We start from the raw sequence: 8,665 nt of genomic DNA on the forward strand, positions 1-8,665 counted from the left end.
ATATATATATATTAAACTATTTAAATAGTTTAATAAATAAAATAAGAGGTATAAACTTTATGAAACCACTTAGGAATCCAAAATTTGAATATAGAATTAAATTAAATTCCCACAATAATTTTTATTGAAAAAATTCAAAAGAATTTTATCTAAAAAAGTAATGTTAAACCCGAAAACGACGTCAACTTCCCATTCACTCATAAATGGTTTTGGCGTTTCGTCTTTACCGTGTGACTTGCCACGCGGCAAGGAACATTTCACCTCTTCGGACCCACCCAAAAAAAACGTTTGGGGTCCACTCAAATTTGGGCTAAAAAATATGCCTATATTAAACCATTTTTCCAACACTATGAACAGGTTCTTAATTAATGGAAGTTCAATTATGAAGAAGAAATTTTTTATTTGTGAAATAGGATTGAGCTTCTCTGTAATTTTGAATGAAGCCAGTATTCTGTCTTTAATAATAAACAGTTTCTCCAGCACCCAAATTCTTTAATTGTCCAACCCCACATTCATTTCTTCACATCATCACTGTCGTCATCGTTCTTACTCAACTTCTTCCAAGAATCGCCTAGTGAATCTTTCTGCCATCCTGTCTACGATTGTAATTCAACTTTACTATGGCCCTCTTCACCCGAAGAACCTGAACCCCCTCTACTAGACCTTCAGCCATTTGCCTTTGACGTTGTGTCGTTCCTCAGATATTAGTGGGTGACTCATTCTCATGCTTGTTTTGAGATTGTATTTCAACTTTACTCCCCTCAGTATTCGAAGAACCCTAAGCAAGAGAAGTTTTTGACTGAGGTACATGCTCTACATCTTCTTACTTGACTGTGGGTGACTCATTCTCATGCTCGGTTTAAGATTGTATTTCAACTTTACTCCCCTCAGTATTCGAAGAACCCCAAGCAACATAAGTTTTTGACTGAGGTACATGTTCTATATCTAGGTACTTCACTGTGGGTGTGTTTCACGGTGCTGTCTGCGACTGAGAAAATAATTTCGGTTTTATCTCATGTAACTTAGCTCATGGGCATTTTAAGACACTTGAGGGTATTATGGGCATTTCAGTATTTATTTTTGATGACATCAGTAGCTTCGGTTAGTTGGGTGGACAACAGTACAAAAATGAGAGAATCTTGATATTGTCAGTTAAAGTAGGGCAAACTTCTATAATTATTAAAATTACAGGAGAGATTTATGTATTTGTCAAAAATCTCAAGGGAGGTAAGTGTAATTTACCAAATACAAAAAGAAGCAGAAAATGCAAAGAGGAGAAAAGGGGATGATTGTGAAGTCTCGTAAAGTGAAAATAAGATAAAATATAGGCTGCAGTGCCAATCTTCTTTACATATCAGATGGCCATTTTATTATTTTGTTTTGTTTTGAACATTGTTTTGGTGAAAAAATTAACGATAGTTTTGTAGGTCGAAGTGAGTTGGAAGGTTGTGTATTTACTTGCACTCTGTTTCATAGTTGTTTATGAACAATATTGCTTTAAAACAAAGAAAATTGAAGCCTCTGTTTCATTTTATGATTTAATTTATAATTTTTTGCAAACAACAATTTGTACTGAAATCGTCAGTTCGAAGTGACTACTTACTGTATTAAAAAAGCAAGCATCAGAAAACAGTTTACTGTGGCGATGTGACAACTCACTGCATTACTGATTAATTTGACAACTCACTGCTTGAATATGAGGGGATTGCATTGTGAAAAAGGTGACCTACAATTATTATTTTATCTGATAACCACATCCGTTCATTTTCTACTTTCGTTTCTAAGTTTATGAAATTGTAATTTTGGTTTGCAAGTGCATGTCTGATACGACTACTCACTACAACACCAAAACAAGCCATGTTACTTGAGCTTGTCATAGTGAGATGAGGGGTGTCAGAAAAGCATTTATAATGAATTGAATGGCAATTAAGTCTGCCAAAGTGATTGTATCACGGGTATACAAAGTCACGGGTACTCAGGATTGCATGAAATGAATAAGATAAAATAATATCACAGGTATCACTTCTTCCACAATGGCCCAACATCTCAATTATCGTCACCATGTCATCTCTTTTGCATGTTTATAAATAGCATTACCCCCAGTATGATGTTTGTTCAAGTCATAACAATAGTAATATATTTACAATTACTATTACTATTATTATTATTTTTATTTTATGAACAATGTCTTCAAGAGGTGCAGGAAGTTCACGCTGTCAAAGAAATCCAAAAGTGTGGGTACTACCTCCATTTACTTATGACTATAAGAGCGAAAAGTACTGGAGTTCGAAGGATTATTATGTTGGAATCCGAGCAGAATGGGCGTTCAGAGTAACGGAGCAAGAAGGATTGTTTAATGATCTACGTAACTTTGGGGCACCGATACCTCATTGTCGTTCATTGACCATGGCTAGACGAAATGTGAGTGACTATGAAAAAGCAGTTATCAGAATTAAGAAGGAGAACAACAGAATGTTGATGCGGAGATGTCGATATTTCATGCTTCAGCTAGCCACCGAAATGGCAGAAGCAAGCAACAGAGAATTGATAGTGATTGAGCGAAATAATGTCTTAAATAATGAAAAATATCTCTCCGACTACTACATGTCAGATGAGGAATGAGAAATCAAACACCTTTATCTTTCATATATGTTTGTATGTTGTGTCGTATCTTCGTTATTGGAGTGTAAGATAATGTTGTTGTTTATCTAGTTTACGGATGTATTTCAACTGTTTGTTATATGAACCTGAAGTTTATGAAATCACTACATTTATAAGTACACATGTCAAGATTCATTACAAATTTCTCTTCCTATTGATAACTCATGTATAAGCATTGCAAAGCCATTACAATGAATGAAAACGTTTGGTCATACATGCAACCAAGTTCATTCAGTAGCATCATTATATTCTATTTCAATAATGCATAAAATCATGAAAGCCTAGTTCAATTAGTGTTCTTCAAAATAACAATAACGGAGAGAAAACAAAGGTAATTGTTATTTGTAGAATTACAAGAACTATTCAAAAACTATTGAAATTTCTCTCTTCATTGATAAGTTGTGGATAAGCATTACAAATCCATTACAAGATAAATGGTTTGGTCATTCATCCAAACAATTTCATTCATTATCATCATCATCTGACATCTCAATATTAGATTCATACATAGCATCCATGCTCCAGGTGAAGTATTGGTGCGCATCATCCATTAACCCATCTTCGACACGCTCATTTGCAGTCTTCATTAGTTCGGACCTTTGCAAACGTTGGGTCATGCAATTAACTTTGTTGCAGATACGATGCAATGCCCTTTGCAACAACTGTGGAGTGTCAATTGGCATATGCATGGCTAACTGGTGAGGAAATTTATTAACTTCACGACATAGCTCAACGAGAACGTTTGCTCAAGTTATGAGAAATTCCCACTCAGCTCTCATGGTATTGACGGCGGCATGTGAGTAACGCAAATTTGAATTTAATGGGTATTGAAATTCATCTCCATCTGCAACCCAATGGTGACCCATTGCTGAATATAGATCAACCACCGTATATCTCATGATGATATCGCTCGATATATCTATAAAACTTTTGTTGTGGTATGATGCAATATTTATACCACATATACACAGTTGTTGTAACATGCACAACTTCAAAATGGAGATAGACGCAAGTATTCATGTCTTATAAACTCTAAACTCACATGCCGACAATGAAGTACTGATACTTCAGGAAGTTCACATGGTAGTTGTATGTTTCAAATTATTGTAAAAGAGTTGTCACGTCAACCTTTATGACCTGAACAACTATGCATCAACTTTATAGGAGTTGTCACTTCGACTTTTATTGACTAGTCAGTGCATATCTGAAGGTTTTAAGCAAAGTTCGAATCCAATTAAAAATTTAATTTCACTTTTTCGCTTACAAATATAATTCAATTTATTTTTCATTATACAATAGTTTAATTTCACTTTTTACCTTACATATTTAATTTAATTTAATTGAAAAAATTTAACCAATTTAATTTCAAGTTAACTATGTGTTGATTTAAGTCGGTGTTGTTCTTATCTGCATACTAGGCTAACTTTTATCTGTAACACTTTCAAGTTCTATACATCAAAAAACCCATCTATAAGTACTCTACTACAAATTAATCTTCAATACATTCCAACTCTATAATATTTTATCTTCAAGGTTTATGAATTTATTTGAAGCTGCATAGGGTGGCTTTTTAAACACAAAGGGTCTAATTGCTTTGTTGTTTTGTTCTGACACCCCCTCATCCTATTATGAATTGCTGAAGTTCACATGGGCACAATAGCTATGATACGACCTCTTGCTTTTTTTCATACAGTGAGTAGTCTCGTCAAAGTCATCGCAGTGATACCTCCAACATTTCTCAGTCATGTAGTGATGCAGTGACTTTCACAGACGTAATAAATTAAAGTACTCAATGAAATGGCCAAGTTCACATGGCCACAGTAAATAGCGTACGGATGATTGGTCTTTTAATGGCATGTGACTTTGTGCAGTGCGACTTAGATGCTTTGTTTTTTCCTCACATTTCAGATTTGAATTATTAATCACATTAATGTGACCACATGGCAATAGTGTTGACAAACAACTATATATAAGTGATGGTAAACACACAACCTTTCCACTCAGTTCTCCCTAGGAAACTATCATTCATTTATTGAGAAAAAATCAAATGGAGTATACATTTACGGCAAGGGGTAGGAATCGCAGAGGTGAGAGTTCACGACGAGGAAGAGGAACAGGAAGGGGACTCGCAGGGGGTAGGAACTTCGAAAGAGGTGAAAGTTCACGCTAAGGAAGAGGAACGAGAAGGGGAAGTGGCGATGCTAAAGTTGAAACACCGTTTGCTTTGTTAGATGCCTCTTGTGCTTATCATGATAGGTTTGGGAAGCGACATTTTGTCATGCCCAAGTACTATTGAGATCCATGTGGTTTCATGGAGGATCCATCTGTTAATCAAACAAGATATGGTTTAGGAGACACTACACTTCTAAAGTGGCCCACACTATGTATAGAGCACGTGCAAATGGAAAGATTATGTTGGGAAAATCGACTGAAGGTGTCGAAAGCATGTTCAGTTGAGATCCAAAAAGAAGATCTAGATAATGTTGATCGACTATGTGAAAGACTTCGACTTGAGATTTCTCAAATGCGCCGTAGGTTAGCCCGCGATATGAAACTATCTATACTTAAGTCGGATGCCAAGAAGAACAGAATAGCACCAAATGGTGAGGCTATCAAGGCTATTAAGGAGGATCCTGCACTTGTCTCTGACCCTGAGCTCTCAGATTGTTCGGACTCTGAGATTGCCGATTTGAGCGAGGATTAGGCGTCTATCTGTCTACTAAATTATATTAGGTTATACATAATTATGTATTATGTGTGTTAAAATAACTCTTTCGACAATGAGTTTGTGAAAGGTTTGTCTAATATTTGTCTATGTAATTGTTAAGTATTGTACTCGTCGTTTTATTTTATGTATTGTGTTATGTTGAATGTTTCCACAAATTATTTTTGTGGGATACTTATGTTTGAACTAGCTACGTCGTTCTGAAGTGTTATAAGTGTTATAGTCATACCTTTATTTTGTTTTCCTGTTCGTAGTAGTAATTAGCAAATTAAATACTTTGTATATACTGTGTGAAGTTTTATTTAAATATTTCTTGGCAACAAATATTTAAGGGAACAACAAATATTTAGTTTCGAAAATTCCGCGAAAAGTAGGCTTAGTTTGGGAAATAAATTAGTATAGGGGCTTAGTTTGGAAAAGCCCCGACAAAATCTCTCTGAAACTGTGCAAAATGTTCTCTGGGGAGAGTGCGTGTCTCGAGGCCATTATTTTCTTCTTTTTTAATTTTTAATTTGTTGTTTTTATTTTTGTCCATCGTATTTGAATTATAAATTTAAATAAAAATTAAAAAAACAAAATAATTAGGTAAATTAAGCAAATATTTAATTTATATTTTTTCATATTTTTTTTTACTTTTATATTTTTAAAGTCATAGCGGTGATCATTGATTCAATGGTAAAATCTTAATCTAATAATCTTTGATATGATGTTTATGCATGTTTGTTTGTGGTTTTTTTGTTTTGGCCACATCATTACAGCTTAAATCAGAATTCTAGTTTTAGAACTCTTAATCACCACTCTTTAGACAATTCATGCTGTTTATTTTTTTAAAAAATTATATATAAATTATTTATGTAAATATCAAATTGATCTGATAATCGTATATATAATTTTATCATTTTAAAAAAAAATAATGGATGAGAAACATAATTTTAAAATTACATAATTTATTTTTAAATATTAAAATAATAAAATTTGGTAGCTAAGATTGTTTATCAATACGATATTTTATATGAATAATTATATATAGAGATCTAAAAGATGATTGAGTAAATTATAGAATGTGGATTGAAGAGAAATCAATCAAAATAATAATAATAAACAGTCACTTACTAATTTCAGTTTAAAAGCGTGGTTACAAGCCACGCTTTCTTTTGAAAGCAAATTTTCTTTAAAAGTGTAGTTTCTAACCACGCTTTTTATTGAGAGCGCGATTCTGAAACACGCTTTCACTAAAGATGAAAACATTAATAGGAATAGCGTTTTCTTAATTAAAAGCGTGATTTGTAACTACGCTTTTATGATTTATTTTGTGCGCTTGGGCCAGAAACATGCTGAAAGCATATTTTGGAAACACGGTTCAGATTATTTTGGGAATTTCGGCCAAACTAGGCTTAGTTTGGGAAATAGGTTAGTAAGTTGGCGTATTTTGGGAAAAGGCCATTGCGTATTTTGGGAAAAGGCCCTAATTCTCTTTAATTTATTTATTTATTTTTTTTTTTTTCAGATTCATCCTAAAATTAACAAATTTTAATTATTGAAGTTATAAATTGTTTCATGAGGATGCAATTATTTTTGAAAATTACACTTGATTTGTAATTTTTCTTACAAATAAATTAAGGTGGACCCATATTAATTTGTTTTTTTGGACTTAACTTTTTTATGGAAATATAAAATACAAGTCTAATTGATTGATAATTAGAGTAGATATGCAAAAGAGAATTGCGATATCATTGAGTTTAAAAAATAAATTTTATTTTTGAATTTGAGTAACATCACCGTTATATATATATATATATATATATACAGGGAAGCACTTGAGCTTGAGACATCATCAAACACCATTATTATTAGTGCAGAAGAACTGAAGAAACAATTGCAGTTGGCAGGACCTTTAGTCATAGTTGGTTTTTTGCAGTACAGCATACGGATGATATCGGTTGTGTTCTTAGGGCAGCTCAGAGAGCTCTCTCTCTCCAGTGCAACTATGGCTACTTCATTTGCTGGAGTCACTGGTTACTATTTCATTGTAAGCTTCATTCTTATCTTTCATTCACTCACATTTTGCTCATCTCATTTTGCGTTAGAATTAAAATTTGCAATATTTCCACTTCTCACCACCACCACCAGTACCAGTACCACCACTGCGATGTTACTATATTGCCAGACACTATTTTTGACAACTCATTAAAGGCATGTTTGTTTGGATGGACTGAATAAGGAGAGATTGTAATCCATCGGACTATTAGCCTTGGCTTCTTATGTTGCCAAGTGTCTATGTTTCTATTTAAAATTTGAAAATAAATAAATAAATAAGATGCGTGAAACTCGAACCTTTGACCTTCAGTTAACGCATCTTATTTATCTATTTTTTTTCAAATTTTAAATAGAAACATAGACACTTGGCAACATAAGAAGCAAGGCTTCATGACACCATAAAAGATGTTCACTTTATATATAGTATATATATATATATATATACTAGCGACTGGGCACACGCGATACGTGTGTAAACTCATTTGGAAACTCACTTGGGCACTCAATTTGTTTTTTTTTTTTTTTAATATATATATTTGATTGCATTTTTTCCTGAATTTAATATGATATATATACACACATTTTCGTATACTTCTGCATTATCTCAAATAAAATAAAAATATACTCACAAAGATAATATATATAAAAAATCTACACAATTCTTTTTAATGTTTCTAATTCAATACCCAACCAAAAAGTGAGTGATATGAAAATGAGACCTGAGATCTTTAGGAATGTTGATGATTTTATGAAATCTCCATTGTTGATGAAGCCTTTCATTCTCCAATCTCTGCTTCACCAGATCTGATCTCTCTCTCTCTCTCTCTCCCAAGGTTTCAATCATTCAAAACAGAATGCGAAGATGTTGAAACTGATTTAGAACTGTTGTGCAGTTTGGAAGCGTGGGGGTGGTGGAATTGGTTGGTTTGAATTTATCATGTTATTCGTAACTACAAATTGATATTAGTGAAAAAATAATATAGTTATTTAAGAAGTTATGGCCATTTTAGGAAAAATGAAAAAAAATTTGTAAGAGAGACTTCAGGACGCCAAAGTTCCTGTTGGCTTTTAATAATAGTATAGATATTGTACATATATATTTTCCCTTTAACCATTTAATTTTGTTTTTTATTCTTTTACTGTAACCGTTTTATAACGAACTATATAACGATATAGGAAGCGCGATTCTGAGTTGAAAAACAGAGAGAGAGAGAGAGAGAGAGAGAGAGAGAGAGAGAGAGA

The 8,665-nt window shown here is 33.1% G+C and overlaps 1 protein-coding gene across 1 annotated transcript in view; it reads left to right on the top strand.

Moving 5' to 3' along the window:
• Positions 1-8,665, top strand: part of LOC114318326 (protein IQ-DOMAIN 31) — a 180,485-nt gene that overhangs the window by 52,612 nt on the left and 119,208 nt on the right. The gene's annotated exons all lie outside the window — the stretch shown is intronic.

The sequence above is a fragment of the Camellia sinensis genome, chromosome 15 (genome assembly GCF_055761805.1).
Source record: "Camellia sinensis isolate YWXY chromosome 15, ASM5576180v1, whole genome shotgun sequence".
Taxonomy (NCBI): Eukaryota; Viridiplantae; Streptophyta; class Magnoliopsida; order Ericales; family Theaceae; genus Camellia; species Camellia sinensis.